At 51.8% G+C, this 17,984-nt stretch overlaps 1 long non-coding RNA gene across 1 annotated transcript; it reads right to left on the bottom strand.

The window, feature by feature from the left end:
* Positions 1-8,716: 8,716 nt before the first annotated feature.
* Positions 8,717-11,308, bottom strand: LOC112206645 (uncharacterized). The gene is made up of 2 exons (XR_010154416.1): positions 10,604-11,308; positions 8,717-10,103 (listed from the first exon to the last, which is right to left on the bottom strand). It is a non-coding gene; the product is annotated as an uncharacterized LOC112206645 (long non-coding RNA).
* Positions 11,309-17,984: the final 6,676 nt, after the last annotated feature.

The raw sequence follows: 17,984 nt of genomic DNA, 5'->3' as shown, positions 1-17,984 counted from the left end.
ACTCCAGCCTGGGCGACAAAGTGAGACTCCCATCTCAAAAAAACAAAAACAAAAAAATAAAAAATAAAAAACACCTGTGATTGCCGAATGTCCCCTGGCATGGCTGTGCCACAGTTGCTCTGCTTTGGGGTCCATTGTGATGAAGCCTGCTGTGAACACTTGGGCCTGAGCCTTGGTGAGGATGTGTCCTTCTGTTTCTTGTGGGTAAACGTGTGGACTCGAGTGGCCGGGGTATGAGGCAGTTGCGTGTTTAACTTCCTGTGAAGCTGCTGGTTTCCCAGGGTGGTTGCACCATCTTACATTCTCACGAGTGGTGCCTGAGAGTTCCGGTTCTTCCACATCCTCAGTAAACACTTGCCTGAAGTTTCCACTATTTTTGTGGGTGTGCCGTGGACTCTGATCGCGGTTCTTCTCTGGGTGTCCCTGACGGTGGTTGGGTCTGAGCTCTGGTTCCTGAGCTCACTGGCCAATTGCATGTGTATCTTCTTTCAGGCAGTATCTGTTCTAATTATTTCTCCCCTCCCCCTTTTTTTTTTAACTTTTTGTATTTTTTTTTAGAGATGAGGTTTTGCCATGTTGCCCAGGCTCACCTTGAACTCCTGGGCTCAAGCAATCCTCCCACCTCGGCCTCCCAAAGTCCTGGGATTACAGGCAGAAGCCACCATACCCAGCCTTTTTTAAAAAAAAGTTTGAATTTTGAAATAATTTTAGAGCTCACAGAGAAGTTGCAAAGAACGTACAGAGTTCTCATATGCTCTTCAACCAGTGTTTTCAATATTATCTACATAACTATCAAAATCAAAGCATATCAAAACCAAGAAACTGACATTGGTAACAAACTGTTCACTGAGCTACAGATCTTGTTCAGATTTTGTCAGTTTTTCACATGTATTTTTTCTGTTCGTAGTTCACAAACTTATGGATTTGTGCAGCTATGATCACAGTCGGGATATATGACTTTTTCATTCATTTTTCAGTCACATTCTGCCTCAAACCCTAACCCCTGGCAACTACTTATCTGTTCTCTAGCTCTACAACTTTGTTATTTCAAGAATATTATGTAAATGAAACTATATAGGATAAAATATATACATATAGAGAGAGAGAAAAAAAGAGAGAGAGAGATTGGCCTTTTTCATTGAGTATAATGCATTTGAGATCCATTAAATTGTTGCATGTCTCAATAGTTGTTCCTTCATGTTACCGAGTAGTATTCCCTGTGTGGATGTCCAAGTTTATTTACCCCGTCAACTGTCGAAGAGCATTTGCATTCCTGGAATAAATCCTACATGATCATGGCTTATAATTATTTTTATATATTTCTGTATTCGATTTGCTAAGTTTGTTGATGATTTTTGCATCTTTGTTCATGACAGACATTAGTGTGCCATTTTAAAATGTTGTTTTTGTCTTCTTTTGGTGTCAGGGTAATATTGGTTTCATATAATCACACAGGAAGTGCTCTTTCTTCTATTTTCTGGAAGATATTAGATAGAATTGGTACTATTTCCTCTTTAAATGTTTGGTAGAATTCACCAGATGGTGAAACCATCCGGGCCTGGATATTTCTTTTTTGGAAGGCATGTTAACTAAGGAATTTATTAAAGAAATTCCATTTATTTAAGAGTTATAGAACTATTTGGATTATCTGTTCCACTTGGAGATGTTTTGGTAGCTTGCTGTTTTTGAGTAATTGGTTAATTTCATGCAATGTGTTGAATCTCTGTGTGTAGATCTGTAGTATTCTGTTTTCCTTTTAATGTCTACAGAGTCTATAATTTTGATATCCCTTCTTTTATTCCTGATATTATTTATTCTCTCATTTTTTGTCAATTTTGCTAAAGTTTTATGATTTTCTTAATTGTCTCAGCAACCAGCTCTCTTTCCACTGATTTTCTCCATCATGTTTTAAGTTTCATTGATTTCTGTTCCTTTGTTCTACTTGCTTTGGGTTTATTTTGCTGTCTCAAAATAATTTCTTGAGGTGAAAGCTTGGATTATTCTTTTGAGATCTTTCTTCTTTCGTAATACAGACATTTAGTGTTGTAACTTTTCCTCCAATCACTACTTTAGTTACATACTTCAGGTTTTTATATATTTTCATTTTCGTTCAGTTAAATATTATCTTTAAATTCCCTAGAGACTTTCTCTTTCTGGATTATTTAGTGGTACGGTGCTTAACTTTTAACCAGCTTTTAAGCAGTACAGTGCTTAACTTTTAAGCATGTATCTCTGTTATAACTAGTTTAATTTCATTATAATCAGAGAACATACTTTGTATGATTCATTTCTTTCAGATTTATTTAAGATTAAAAAAAATAGAGACAGGGTCTCACTATGTCACCCAGGCTGGCCTTGAACTCCTGGCCTCAAGCAATCCTCCCACTTTGTCCTCCCAAAGTGCCAGGATTACAGGCACCAGACACCACGCCTGGCTGGCCTAAGATTTTTTAATGACTCTGGGCATCACCCGCCTCTCTTGGTAAATGTTCCAGGTGCCCTTGAGAAGTCTTTGTTTTCTGCTCTGGTTGGGTGGAGTGTTCCATAAATTCAATTAGATCAAGTTGGTTGATGGTGATGTTCAGTTCTATGCCCTTGATGATGTTCTGTCTGTTTGCTCTGGGACAGAAGTGTTGAGGTCTCCAACTATAATTCCGGATTTATTCCATTTCTGTCTCATGGGTTTTGCTTCACATACTTGGAACCTGTGTTCTAAGTTGTACACACACTCAGGATTGTTATATCTTTTTGGTGAATTGACCTTTTTTTTTTTTTTTTTTTCAGACAGAGTCTCGCTCTGTCGCCCAGGCTGGAGTGCAGTGGCGTGATCTCTGCTCACTGTAAGCTCCACCTCCTGGGTTCACACCATTCTCCTGCCTCAGCCTCCCGAGTAGCTGGGACTACAGCGCCCGCCACCATGCCCGGCTATTTTTTTTTTTTTTTTTTTGTATTTTTAGTAGAGACGAGGTTTCACCGTGTTAGCCAGGATGGTCTCGATGACCATCCTCTCCCAAAGTGCTGAGATTACAGGCTGAATTGACCCTTTTATCATCACGTAATTTACCTCTTTGCCGCCGATAATTTTCTTTTCTCTGAAGTCCACTTTATCTGATATTAATATAGGCAGTTCAGTTTATTAAAATTTGTGCCTGCATGATGATATATCTTTTTCTATCCTTTTAACACTGACCTACCAATATTATCTTTGAAGTGAGTTTCTTGAGGGTAGAAATATAGGTGGGTCATTTAAAGAAATCCATTGTGACAATCTGTCTTTTTTAATTTTTAATTTTTTTTGTAGAGATACGGTCTCACTCTGTTGCCCAGGCCGGAGTACAGTATCATGATCACATCACTGCAGCCTCGACCTCCTGGGCTCAAGTGATCCTCCCACCCTGGCCTCCTGACTAGCTGGGACCACAGGCGCACACCATATGCCTGGGTAATTAAAACAAAATCTGTAGAGACAGCTTCCCACTGTGTTGCCCAGGCTGGTCTTGAACTCCTGGCCTCAAGTGATCCTCTTGCCTTGGCCTCCCAAAGTGCTGGGATGACAAGTACGAGCCATGGCACCAGGTCTCTGTCTTTTAATTTAGACCAGTTACATTTAATGTCATTATTGATATGTCTGGATTCAAACCTACCATTTTATTATTTGTTTTCTGCTTATTTCCTCCATTTTTTTTGTTCTTTTGTCTTTTCATTCCTGTCTTTTGGTTATTTGAACATTTTTCAGTATGTTAAGCTACCTATTGTGTTGTTGATGATATAGCTCTGTAGAATATTTACTGGTTTTCTGGGGATTGCCATATGCATACTTCACCTTTCACAGTCTCCTTAGAATCAGTATTTTAGCATTTCAAGTGTTTTGTGGAACTCTTGCCACCGTGTAGCTTCCTGGACCTGCATCTTTTATGCTGCAGTCCGTCTTAGTTGATACATCTGCATGTGCTGAAACTCCGCCCAACAATACTACAGTACTTGCTTTTCATCATCAAACATTATTTTAAAGAACTGAAGAACAGTCTATTACATTTCCTCAATATTTATCATTTTTGTTGCTCTTCCTTCATTCCTGATGTTTTTCTATCTGAAAAAACTCTTTTAGGCATTCTTTTAGGGTATATGTGCTGGCAGCAAATTTTCTTAGTTTTTCTTCATCTGAGAATGTCTCCATTCACCCTCATCCCTGAAGGATATTTTTGCTGGATATAGACTCCTGAACTGATAATTATTTTCTTTCAGCAATTAAACAATGTGCCAGGTTGGGCGTAGTGGCTCATGCCTGTAATCCCAGCACTTTGGGAGGCTGAGGTAGGCATATCACCTGAGGTCAGGAGTTTGAGACCAGCATGGCAAACATGGTGAAACTCTGTCTGTACTAAAAATATAAAAATTAGCTGGGCGTGGTTGCAGGCACCTGTAATCCCAGCTACTCAGGAGGCTGAGGCAGGAGAATTGCTTCAACCTGGGAAGCGGAGGCTGCAGTGAGCCAAGGCTCCGTCTCAAAGTGCCACTTTTTCCTGGCTTCCATGGTTTCTTTTTTTCTTTTTTCTTTTCACTCCGTTGCGCAGGCTGGAGTGCAGTGGCATGATCTTGGCTCACTGCAGCCTCCGCCTCTTAGGTTTAAGCGATTCTCCTGCCTCAGTCTCCTAAGTAGCTGGGCTACAGGTGTGCACCACACCTGGCTAATTTTTGCATTTTTAGTAGAGATGGGCTTTTGCCATGTTGGCCAGGTTGGCCTCGAACTCCTGGCCTCAGGTGATATCCATCTGCCTCAGTCTCCCAAAGTGTTAGGATTACAGGTGTGAGCCACTGTGCGCGGCTGCTTCCATGGTTTCTAATGAGAAATTTGCAGTCATTTCAATTGTTGTTCTTTTATATTTTTGTCTTTAGTTTTCAGAAGTTAGGTTGTGATGTGTCTGAGTGTGTGATGTGTCTGTGTTGTGATGTTTCTGAGTTGTGGTGTGTCTGAGTTGTGATGTGTCTGAATTGTGGTGTGTCTGAGTTGTGGTGTTTCTGAGTTGTGGTGTGTCTGAGTTGTGATGTGTCCGAGTTGTGGTGTGTCTGAGTTGTGATGTGTCCGAGTTGTGGTGTGTCTGAGTTGTGATGTGTCCGAGTTGTGGTGTGTCTGAGTTGTGGTGTGTCTGAGTTGTGGTGTGTCTGAGTTGTGGTGTGTCTGAGTTGTGATGTGTCTGAGTTGTGGTGTGTCTGAGTTGTGATGTTTCTGAGTTGTGGTGTGTCTGAGTTGTGGTGTGTCTGAGTTGTGGTGTGTCTGAGTTGTGATGTGTCTGAGTTGTGGTGTGTCTGAGTTGTGATGTTTCTGAGTTGTGGTGTGTCTGAGTTGTGTGTCTGAGTTGTGGTGTGTCTGAGTTGTGGTGTGCCTGAGTTGTGGTGTGTCTGAGTTGTGGTGTGTCTGAGTTGTGATGTGTCTGAGTTGTGGTGTGTCTGAGTTGTGTGTCTGAGTTGTGATGTGTCTGAGTTGTGATGTTTCTGAGTTGTGGTGTGTCTGAGTTGTGGTGTGTCTGAGTTGTGGTGTGTCTGAGTTGTGATGTTTCTGAGTTGTGGTGTGTCCGAGTTGTGGTGTGTCCGAGTTGTGGTGTGTCCGAGTTGTGATGTGTCCGAGTTGTGGTGTGTCCGAGTTGTGGTGTGTCTGAGTTGTGGTGTGTCTGAGTTGTGATGTGTCTGAGTTGTGGTGTGTCTGAGTTGTGTGTCTGAGTTGTGATGTGTCTGAGTTGTGATGTGTCTGAGTTGTGGTGTGTCTGAGTTGTGATGTGTCTGAGTTGTGGTGTGTCTGAGTTGTGGTGTGTCTGAGTTGTGATGTGTCTGAGTTGTGGTGTGTCTGAGTTGTGTGTCTGAGTTGTGATGTGTCTGAGTTGTGGTGTGTCTGAGTTGTGGTGTGTCTGAGTTGTGGTGTGTCTGAGTTGTGGTGTGTGAGTTGTGATGTGTCCGAGTTGTGGTGTGTCCGAGTTGTGATGTGTCCGAGTTGTGGTGTGTCCGAGTTGTGGTGTGTCCGAGTTGTGATGTGTCCGAGTTGTGGTGTGTCCGAGTTGTGGTGTGTCCGAGTTGTGGTGTGTCTGAGTTGTGGTGTGTCTGAGTTGTGATGTGTCTGAGTTGTGGTGTGTCCGAGTTGTGATGTGTCCAAGTTGTGATGTGTCTGTGGTGTGTCCGAGTTGTGGTGTGTCCGAGTTGTGCTGTGTCCGAGTTGTGGTGTGTCCGAGTTGTGGTGTGTCTGAGTTGTGATGTGTCTGAGTTGTGGTGTGTCTGAGTTGTGGTGTGTCTGAGTTGTGGTGTTTCTGAGTTGTGGTGTGTCCGAGTTGTGATGTGTCCGAGTTGTGGTGTGTCTGAGTTGTGATGTGTCTGTGGTGTGTCTGAGTTGTGATGTGTCCGAGTTGTGGTGTGTCTGAGTTGTGATGTGTCTGAGTTGTGGTGTGTCTGAGTTGTGGTGTGTCTGAGTTGTGGTGTTTCTGAGTTGTGGTGTGTCCGAGTTGTGATGTGTCCGAGTTGTGATGTGTCCGAGTTGTGATGTGTCTGTGGTGTGTCCGAGTTGTGGTGTGTCCGAGTTGTGGTGTGTCCGAGTTGTGGTGTGTCCGAGTTGTGATGTGTCCGAGTTGTGGTGTGTCTGAGTTGTGATGTGTCTGAGTTGTGATGTGTCTGAGTTGTGGTGTGTCTGAGTTGTGGTGTGTCTGAGTTGTGGTGTGTCTGAGTTGTGGTGTGTCTGAGTTGTGGTGTGTCTGAGTTGTGGTGTGTCTGAGTTGTGGTGTGTCTGAGTTGTGATGTTTCTGAGTTGTGGTGTGTCCGAGTTGTGGTGTGTCTGAGTTGTGATGTGTCTGAGTTGTGGTGTGTCTGAGTTGTGGTGTGTCTGAGTGTGGCTGTATTTGGGCTTTTCCTGTTTGGACTTCACTCAGCTTTGTGAACCTGAGAATGAGAGAAGGATTGGAGGGTCAGACTCTGCCTGTGATATGGGCAGAAACTCCCCAGACCAGACCTGCCTGCAGAGACACGTGTGAAGGAAGTGAGGGTTTGCAGTAAGTAGATGCCGGAACCCCGCTGGGCTAATTTTTATTTGTGGCATTCTCCAAGGTACCAAGCTTGGTCAGGTACCTCTTGGCCAAGTAGATGGCAGTGGGAGAACGTTCGGGGGCTGGATGCAGGCTCCGGCTCGGGGTCTGCCCCAGCCCTTGGTCCCACTGGCCGAGAGGCATACTGTGCTCTGGCTACTGGGCCACACACGCTGGCTCTAAGGGCCTGAGTTTGGAACGCCCCCTTTACTCACAGCTGATTTTCAAGGAGTCAGCTTTAAACAGATGATGTCGGTCGGCAGCATGTGGGCCAACCTCCCCTGTGTATTCATCTGTTCTCACACTGCTAATAAAGACATACCTGAGACCGGGTAATTTATGAAGGAAAGAGACTTAATGGACTCACAGTTCCACATGGCTGGGGAGGCCTCACGGTCATGGAGGAAGGTGAAGGAGAAGCAAAGGCGCCATCTTAAGTGGTGTCAGACAGGAGAGCTTGTGTAGGGGAACTCCTCTTTATAAAACCATCAGATCTCACGAGACTTATTCACTACCACGAGAACAGTACTGGGGAAACCGCCCTCATGATTCAATTATCTCCACCTGGCCCCGCCCTTGACGTGTGGGGATGATTACAATTCCCGGAGAGACTGGCTGGGGACACAGCCAAGTCCCACCACATGGCACCCTCAAACACACAAGAGAGGCTCACAGTTCATGGCCCTCTGCTGAGAACAAGGGAGCTGGGCTGGGGTGGAAACAGGCGTGGGAGGAGGAAGGCTCAGAGCCCATGCTGTGGGGAATGGAAAAGAGGGATCTCGGAGGCCCTGGGACCCCAGCCGCAGCTGAACGGCCCACCTGTGATGGAGAAGAAGGCCTGTGGGCTTTGACGGTGCGGCCGCAGTGCCATCGTTCCCTGCCACGATCCCCCACAGGCCCCCCTGGTCCCTGCGCCCAGCCCGTCTTCCCTGGCCTGGGGACTGACCTCGGCTGGGGAGCCCAACTGGAGGTGAGTGGCCGTGTCCCCGCTGGGTGGGGAGGGACTGAAACCAGAGGGAGCTGAACCCCCAGGAGGAGAGGTTGGTCACTCAGCGGCCCTGGTGCCAGAGGTGAAGTGAGGGTGTTCACAGAGGACACCCCAAGGAGAAGATTTCAAAGGCAGAGCTGCTCTGGGGGACGCCAGATCTGGGGTGGGAGCCCTGAGTGTGCGCAGGTGCCCAAGAAAGGGCTCCAGCTGCAGCAAAGAGACGGTCAGAAGCTGAAGGCCCAGGGACAGCTGTGCAGCCCCCGGGAGACTCGCTCAGATGCAGGCCACGGGGACCAGGGACATGCAGAGGGTCCTGGGAGAGGCTGGAGGGAGGATGGAGGGGGCCTCGCTCAGATGCAGGCCGAGAGGACCAGGGACACGCAGAGGGTCCTGGGAGGGGGTGGAGGGAGGGTGGAGGGCGGGACGTGGCTCCGAGCTATGGAATGGACAGGAGGGAAGGGCTGGCTCGCGGGTGGCAGCGGTGGGGTGTGGTGAAGCCTACCATGCTGGTAACTGTTTACCCACTGGCCCTGAGGAAGAGCACCTGGGATTCATCGCGAGTGCTGATTCCAGCTGCGAACATGCCACCTCAGGAAGCTCCTGAACGCTGCAGTGGTGTTTCCACCGCGCAGATGCAGAGACAGAAGGCACCTTTGTGACCATGGTATTTAACTTAATGTATTTAATTGTAAGTTTATGTAATTTTAAAAATAACATCTGTAGCCCAGGTGCAGTGGCTCACGCCTGTAATCCCAGCACTTTGGGAGGCTGAGGCCGACAGATCACCTGAGGTCAGGAGTTTGAGACCAGCCTGGCCAACTTGGCGAAACCCCATCTCTACTAAAAATACAAAAACTAGCTGGGTGTGGTGGGCGCCTGCAATCCCAGCTACCCAGGAGGCTGAGGCAGGAGAATCGCTGGAACCCGGGAGGCCAAGGCTGCAGTGAGCTGAGATCGTGCCACTGCACTCCAGCCTGGGTGACAGAGCAAGACTCTGTCTCAAATAAATAAATAAATAACATCTGTGTTTAGCAACTGGCTCTCAAAGTTCTTGACAAGGAGACTTCGTGAGCGCTCAGGGTCTGGCGGGGTGTGGGTGAGGCAGAAGGAGCTGTGTGGTGGGGTGGGTCGGGGGCGCCTGGGTTGCCGGGCAGAGTCCCTGGAGGTGCAGTCAGTGGACATGAGGGGCCTGCAGGAAAAGGCGGTGGTGCAGGCCCAGGCCCTGCTGTACTGTGTGTGGACTCACCGGGTCCTCGGGGGGCATCCCGGCGGCCGGCTTCCCCGTGACTCACAGGCTGGCTACGCCAACGCCAGGATGTTTCCCTGGAGCCCCTCCCCGCTCTCCTCACAGAGCCAGGTCAGTGCGGGGGTGCAGACGGCTTCTACCAGGAAGCCGCGGGTCTGCGTGGGTGAAGCCTCCAGGGACACTTCTCTGTTTCAGGGTTGCCTGGGAACAAGCTCTCCGGCTCCCGGTGAGACCCTGATGTGGTGCGGCCCGGGTTGCAGCGCAGGCTCCTCTTCTGGTTCCAGCAGCCGCCAGAGGCCCCAGTGACGCCACAGGCCACACGCTGACCAGCAGCCTCGTCACTCACTCATTTTTCCAACAAGTCTTTGCCAACAGGCAGCCGGGTGCCCACCTGGCACAAAGGCCTTTCCTCTTGGGGCATGGACTGGGTATATTTCGGGGCAGGAGAGAAGAGCTTTTGACAGCAAAACTCAAGGTCTGACGGCTGCTCAGAACACTGCCGGAACAGCGGCCCGAACACTCCAGGTGCCGTGAGCAGCATCGGGCTCGCCCGGCAAAGCCCCGCACGTCCTCCCACGTCCTCCCACGGGCTCCGTGTTTGATCACTGTGGTCCAAAACACTTGCTCCAGGCTCTTCTCTCACTCTGCCTCCATCCAGTCCTGGGAAAGGCACTCTGTGGTCGTGAGAAGCCAGGCACGGGGCATGAATCCCGTCCTGGGTGCAGCCGTGGGGCCTGGCCGGGCTCTTGGCCATCCCGAGATGCAGCTTCTGCAGGCCTGCAGGCTGAACGAAACACCGAGCGTCACTCTGTGAATACATGAAATAACAAAGAAGGATTTGGGGACAGAATTGACGATGGCACCTTGACAATGGGAGTTAATGTCTTAACTTAGGATGCCTTTCAGTTCGGGTTTCAGGTGACCTGGTTGAGAGGTGCTGCCCCGTCCCCCACATGCCTTGGGAAGCCCTGAGCCCTGCTGGTGGGGACAGGCCAGGTGCAGCCCCCAACCCCCAGGCCCTTCTGGGCTGGACTGGCTCAGCCATCTGGAAGGCGCCCGTGTGTCTCTGTGTGGACTGTGGCCCCTCTGGGTGCGTCCTCCAGGCAGAAGCCCAGCTCCCACCACTTCCTCCAGATAGCCGTAGGGCCTCTGCCTGGATAGGGTGTCCCCTGTGCCCCACACGACCCCAGAGGTCAAAGCCAGGCCTGGACGGAGAGGGAAGGTGTGGGACTCAGCCCTGATGGGCAGGGTTTTCTGGAGAATAAAGTGGGTGAAGGGACCCTCAGCAGGGTGTGGACGGTGGCTCACCCAGGATCACAACTTAGGGTGGATCGTGTCTCACCGCGTCCCTTCCAAACGGGATTCTGTTGGTGAAAGCTGCACCCCCAGCATTCGGCTTTTTTCACGACGAGCCCCGAAGCCGCGTGTGTGGAGGGCGCCTCGTGTTCTGCCCGAAGCCGCGTGTGTGGAGGGCGTGTTCTGCCCGTGTGGGCGCCACGTGCCTGGGGGACAGTCCGAGTGGCAGTGGACGCCTGGCCGGGTCAGTTCACACCGACGGGGAGACCCGTTCCCTCGGTCGTGGCATCAGCATGGGGGCTCAGCCTGTGCCTCTCAGCAAATGCCTCCTGAGTGGAGAAAAGGAACCGGTTAAATCGTTAGGAAGCATTCAGACCGGGACCCAGCACGCGACGTCCCCGGCACAGAGAGCCACCGACAGGTCATCCTGGAGGAAACTGTCCTCTGAGCACACACTTTGGAAACCCCGTGGCCAGGGGAATCGGTGCGCGCGGGTGTCTGAAGGCCCCGAGGACCGAGGAGAAGCCTGTGAGTGCTTTGGGGCCTGACACCCTCTAGGCCTCGTTCGTGACCAGCCTGGCTCTCCGGGCGCCGGCCCTGCTCAGCTCCGCATGTGAGGTCATGGTGCCCACAGTGTGGATGTGGGGCGCTGACGTGGACACGAAGGACCACCCACGGAGGTCTGGCCTGGCCATTTCCGCACCACAGAAAACAACCTTGGACTACGTTTTCAAAATTGCACTTTTGTTTGATATTAAGCCGGTGATGGAAACGCAGCCTTCCTTCTTTACAATGCGTCTTGGCGTTTGTCACACACCCCCGAGCACTGGCCCAAGGAAGGCGTCAGCCGGGGCAGAATGTGTGAGGCCTTTCCACCTTCAGAGCCTTGGGCCAGCCCGTCATGGGTTCTGCTGAGGCAGCACGGAGCACCTCCTCGGCTGGGACCCGCCCCCGCCCCCACTCTGGCCTCGCCTCAGGGCCTGCAGTTCTTTGGGGGTTATCTGGGGTGCCGGCCTCCCCTGGCTGCAGCCCCCGAGGTCAGGCCCGGCCTCCTGACTCCCGGGGGGCACTACGTGCTCTCCATCGTGGGGCCGGCACCTCTAGGGTCGGCAGCACCATCACAAGCCCCGGGCCCCCCTCGCTCCAGCTGCTCACCCAGCCGGAGGCCCCCACTGTCCTCCCTCCCACTGCCTCTCCCCGAGGCCCCCCGTGGCCCTCACAGCCCTGTCTGCAGGACGGGTCTCTGTGCCCCCTGGCAGCCATCAGTATCTCAAAGCAGCCCCAGGCCCAGCTCTGAATTCTGTGTCCCCGACGCTCTGTCACTCCACGTCGGCCACACGTAGGCGGAGAGGCCGGATGGGAGCCATCTGGAGCCTCTTCAGGGCCAAGACGCGTCCCCAGACCGCAGCTTTCCAAGGAAGTGGGATGCTCTGGCGATGCCTCGTTTTAGCCCAGAGTGGTTTGTGGTCTGGAATGCTGGAGGAGGGCGCAGAGCAGGGGTCATCCTGGAGCTTCCGTGAACTCGTCACAGGCCTGGGCCTGCCTGCGCCGTCCATGGAGCAGAACCGAGGGGCAGCCTCTAGGGTCGAGGCCCTGAAGCCTGCCCCTGAGGAGGTGACACAGGGCCATGTGGGTCCAGGCTGTGTGGGCCCGAGCACTGTGGCCTGTTATGGCCATGTCTGCGGGTTCCGCAGCAGAACCTGTGTCCTCTGGCAGCCGCAGGCTGGGCCGCCTCACCCCTCCGGGAGGGGTGTTCCCAAACGCCCTCAGCAGCTGCCCACAGTCCTCAGGACAAAGCCCCCGTTGGGCTGCACTGCATGGACCCTGCTCACTATGGGGGCGATGCGTCCCCACTCTGCCGCCTGAATTCTGCCTGCAGGACCCCAAACCTGGTAATCCCTCCAATGCCCAGCTCCCGTCTCTCCTCGCTCCCTCCACGCCTTCCCCTGATTGTCCGTGGCTGGGCCCTGGATTCCGTTGTCTGGCAAGGCAGTCACTTCCCGGGGGCCCTGTAGAGTGGGCAGGGTGCGGCTCCCGGGGAAACTCCATGGCACACCCCGTGCCTTTGCCGTGCAGCCTCCTGCCCAGGCGCCCCCCCAGCCTAGTGCTCTGTGGGCCTCAGGATGGAAGCCGGGACAGTCTCTGCGGGGCCTCAGGGATGGAAGCCGGGTCAGTCTTTGTGGGGCCCCTGGGCTACATGCACACAACCGGGCCGACAATTCCTGTTTTTCCTTTTCTTTTTAACTGGGAACTAAGGAAGGTCTTTGTGTGCCCGCTGACAAGGATGAAATTTTCCAGCTGACCACAGTAGAAAGTTCATCATACTGACTTATTTGTTGCTGTGAATGCAAGATAATTGCCCCTATACCTTGTCCCTAAGACCTCGTTGAAGGACAAGACTGTATTGGAGGCTGGCAGACACTGGACAGGCCCATCCATACTGCAGGAGACATGGGGGTATTGGAGGCTGGCACACACTGGAGAGGCCTGTCCACACCGCAGGTGATGCGGGGGTATTGGAGGCTGGCACACACTGGAGAGGCCTGTCCGCACCGCAGGTGATGCAGTGGTATTGGAGGCTGGCAGACACTGGAGAGGCCTGTCCACACAGCAGGTGATGCGGGGGTATTGGAGGCTGGCAGACACTGGACAGGCCTGTCCACACCGCAGGTGACGCGGGGGTATTGGAGGCTGGCACACACTGGAGAGGCCTGTCCACACCGCAGGTGACGCGGGGGTATTGGAGGCTGGCAGACACTGGACAGGCCTGTCCACACCGCAGGTGACGCGGGGGTATTGGAGGCTGGCAGACACTGGACAGGCCTGTCCACACCGCAGGTGACGCGGGGGTATTGGAGGCTGGCACACACTGGAGAGGCCTGTCCACACCGCAGGTGACGCGGGGGTATTGGAGGCTGGCAGACACTGGAGAGGCCTGTCCACACCGCAGGTGACGCGGGGGTATTGGAGGCTGGCACACACTGGAGAGGCCTGTCCACACCGCAGGTGACGTGGGGGTATTGGAGGCTGGCACACACTGGATAGACCTGTCCACACCGCAGGTGACGCGGGGGTATTGGAGGCTGGCACACACTGGAGAGGCCTGTCCACACCGCAGGTGACGTGGGGGTATTGGAGGCTGGCACACACTGGAGAGGCCTGTCCACACCGCAGGTGACGTGGGGGTATTGGAGGCTGGCACACACTGGAGAGGCCTGTCCACACCGCAGGTGACGTGGGGGTATTGGAGGCTGGCAGACACTGGACAAGCCTGTCCACACCGCAGGTGACGCGGGGGTATTGGAGGCTGGCACACACTGGAGAGGCCTGTCCACACCGCAGGTGACGTGGGGGTATTGGAGGCTGGCAGACACTGGACAAGCCTGTCCACACCGCAGGTGACGCGGGGGTATTGGAGGCTGGCACACACTGGAGAGGCCTGTCCACACCCCAGGAGACCCGGCGGCGCAATCCTTCTGCAGCTGGGCAGGGGAGGGTTTCGCTTCCTCAGGGGCCTCTTCAGGGTCATCCCTGGCACAGAGAATCGAACCAAAGTCCCTTCTAATCTCCCGTCAGTGGGAATCCTTACAAACACTTGGTGATTACACGGCTTCCAGAGATTGAGTAAATATTTACATTCCACGCTAGCTTGTTGATAAATATCCCTAACAGGAGTTACTGGACTTCAAGGGAATGAATTCTTAGTGGATATCTGTGACTATTTTAAAACCGAGATCTCATTTCCAAAGGAAAAAGCACAGGCCCTGCGAGTCCGCTCCGTGTGGGTCCCCCCGGCACCGCGTGCTGCCTCCATGTGGGTCCCCCCAGCACCGCGTACTGCCTCCGCGTTGGGTCCCCCCCGGCACCCTGTGCTGCCTCCTGGATCCCGTGCTGCCTCTGTGTGGGTCCCCCCACACCCCGTGCTGCCTCCGTGTTGGGTCCCCCCCGGCACCCCGTGCTGCCTCCATGTGGGTCCCCCCGGCACCGCGTGCTGCCTCCGTGTGGGTCCCCCCAGCATCCCCGTGCTGCCTCCTGGATCCCGTGCTGCCTCTGTGTGGGTCCCCCCACACCCCGTGCTGCCTCCGCGTTGGGTCCCCCCCACACCCCGTGCTGCCTCCGCGTTGGGTCCCCCCCACACCCCGTGCTGCCTCCGCGTTGGGTCCCCCCCACACCCTGTGCTGCCTCCTGGACCCCGTGCTGCCTCTCTGTGGGTTCCCCCCCCGCACCCCGTGCTGCCTCCTGGACTAGGCCTTGCCCGTCTCAGAGCTGATGTCGACGGACGGCACCGCAGGCACTGTTTTGTGTCTGGATTCTCCATGTTCATCGACACCATGTGAGCCTCACAGGGCTTTTATTGTGGAGGAGTGGTCCGCGGCTGCAGCACCGCCAGTCGGTCCAGCTCTGGTGGCTGCTGTCAGGTTCAGTGACGGGTCCTCATGTGACCCAAGCACAGGTTTCTGTTGCATAAATACCTAGACATGGGACTGCGTCATCGTCAGAGGGGTACTTAGCGTCAGTGGATACTGCGAAGCGGTTTGCCAAAGGGACTGGGGGTGTCAGCCGCCCCCTCCGAGGCCCGGGACTGGGGGTGTCAGCCGCCCCCTCCGAGGCCCGGGACTGGGGGTGTCAGCCGCCCCCTCCGAGGCCCGGGACTGGGGGTGTCAGCCGCCCTCTCCGAGGCCCGGGACTGGGTGTGTCAGCTGCCCCCTCCCAAGCCCGGTGTTTGGTGGTTCTGTATGCTTCCAACGCTTGTACTGATGGTTTAATTTTGAACATTTTGGTGAGTGTGTAGTGGTAACTCGTTGTAATTTTAAATGTATATTTTCCTGATAACTAATGGTTTTAAGCACTTTTCAGATGGTTATGGATCTTTTGGATAACCTCTTTGTTATCCAAAAGAAGTTAGGAAGTAAATATAAAAGCTAAGACAACACAAATCTATTAGTTTACATTTCAATGAAAGTCCACGTGGGTCTCACTGGACTAAAACCAAAGTGCCTACAGGCTCCATCCCCTCCTGGGGCTCCAGGGAGAACCCCTGTCCTCGCCTTTTCCAGCTCCAGCTCCGAGCCCAGCTTCTGCCTGTGTCCGTGGCTTGCAGCCCCTTCTCCTAAGCTATGTTGTGGGTGTGTGTCTCCTCCAAATCTCATTGTGAAGTGTGATCCCACTGTTGGAAATTCAAGGAACGCAGCATTGTCAAAACCATCTGGAAAAGTAAGAACCAATCTGGGTCACTCACACGTCCCAATTTCAAAGCCACAGTAATCAGGGTGGCGTGGTGCTGGCTTAAGGACGGACACACGGAAAAACGGAACAGAGTAGGGTCCAGAGACAAACCTTCACACTTGTAGTCCGTTGATTTTCAGCAAGGGTGATGCACATTCAATGGGAGAGAAAGTCTATTTGACAAACGGTGGGGGGTCAACTGCATAGTCATGTGCAAAAGCATGGATTTATGTTCCACCTCACACCAGATGCAGAAATTAACTTAGATGAATCAATGACCTAAACCTCATAGAAAACACAGAGGCAGCCATCGTCAGGACCTTGGATTAGGTAATGGTTCATTAGCTATGACATCAAAAGCACAAGCTACAAAAAAAAAAAAAAAGATAAATCAGGCTTCATAAAAATCAAACATTCTGTCCTTCTGAAGGCACTTGAGAAAATTAAAATATAACTCACAAAATAGGAAAAACATTTGCAAATCACATGTCATAACAGTCTATAATCCAGGATCTATGAAGAATTGCTACAACCCTGTAGTAAGAAGACCAAGAACCCACTTTAGAAGTGAACAAAGGATTCGGCGAGACACTGCTCCAAAGAAGACTTACAAACTGCTAATCCACATGTGGAAACGTCTTCGACGTTGTTAGACGTCAGGGAAATGTCAGGAAACACCACAGTGAGGTACTGCTTCGCGTTCACCAAGACAGCTGCGCTAAAGGACACCCAGCTCTTCCTCTCCTAGGCCCAGGCCAAGAGAACTGAAAACAACAACCACACGCTCACACAAAGGCACAGCAGCATCACTCAGCTGATAGGTGCCCATCGATTGGTGAATGGACGAACGCGATGTGGTGTAGCCGCAGAGTAAACCGTTACTCACCCACAGCCGGAAGTGAGGTACTGACACGTGCCACAGCTCTGTTCTCTGAGTGCTTCTGTGACCCTCGGAGTCATCTTTTATCTTCCATAAGAAATGACCGGTGTTTGCAGCTGAGGTTTGTTGTTGTTTTATCTACTTCCTTCTTGTAGAGGTGCAGGGGCCCAAAGACTTCTTGTAAGTTGGTATCGTCTCTGTTCCTTTTAGATAAAGTTGATATGATTCCTTTAGAAATATTGTGGGTTTTAGTTTATATAAATTGCATTAGATAAAAGCCATACCTGCTGGATGTGGTGGCTCATGCCTGTAATCCCAGCACTTTGGGAGGCCGAGGCGGGCGGTTCACGAGGTCAGGAGATCGAGACCATCCTGGCAAACCTGGTGAAACCCCATGTCTACTAAAAATACAAAAGTTAGCTGGGTGTGGTGGCGCGTGCCTGTAATCCCAGCTACGTGGGAGGCTGAGGCAGGAGAATCGCTTGAACCTGGGAGGCGGAGATTGCAGTGAGCTGAGATCGCACCACTGCACTCCAGCCCAGCCACAGAGTGAGACTCTGTCGTGGAAAAAAAAAAAAAAAGGCCACACCTAAAAAAGATTCTTTTGTACCTTAGGTTCTCTGTGAGGCTACTGTGGGATGGTGATCTTCAGATTCTTAGAATATCTATTGGTTAACATAAAAGGCACATCTGTAAGATCCTTAGAAAGTCACTTATTTGAAATGGTCTTTGAGGCATTACTTTAAATATTTCTGAGGCTGTCTTTAGTCCTTTTGTGCTGCTATAACAAATGCCACAGACTGTAATTTATAAAGATCAGAAATTTATTTCCTACAATTCTGGAGGCTGAGAAGTCCATGATCAAGGCACCAGAATCTGGTGAAGGGCTTCGTGCAGTGTCCTTACACGGTGGAGGGTGGAAGGGAAATCCACTCCCCAAAGCCCTTTTTACAACACAGATGCATTCATGAGGATAGAGCCCTCATGACCTAAACACCTCCCAACAGGCCCCACCTCCCAGCACCACCGCACTGGGGACCAATTTGCCAACACATGAATTTTGGGGAACGCATTCAGACCACAGCAGAGGTCTTAACTAGGGACCTCTTAAGACCCTATTTAAAATAGTCCCATCCTTGGTTTTATATTACTCTGAGACCATGTTATCTGAACAGTGACCTGGATTTGATTTTTATCCTTAAGCTTGATTTTACTTTGAGAATCATATTCTGGCAAGACAGACTGTTCCTCTGTAATTTCTCTAAATTTTACTTGAAAATTGAAAAG

Source organism: Pan troglodytes, chromosome 22 (assembly GCF_028858775.2).
Source record: "Pan troglodytes isolate AG18354 chromosome 22, NHGRI_mPanTro3-v2.0_pri, whole genome shotgun sequence".
Lineage (NCBI taxonomy): Eukaryota > Metazoa > Chordata > Mammalia > Primates > Hominidae > Pan > Pan troglodytes.
This window is presented reverse-complemented; position numbering and strand designations above follow the sequence as displayed.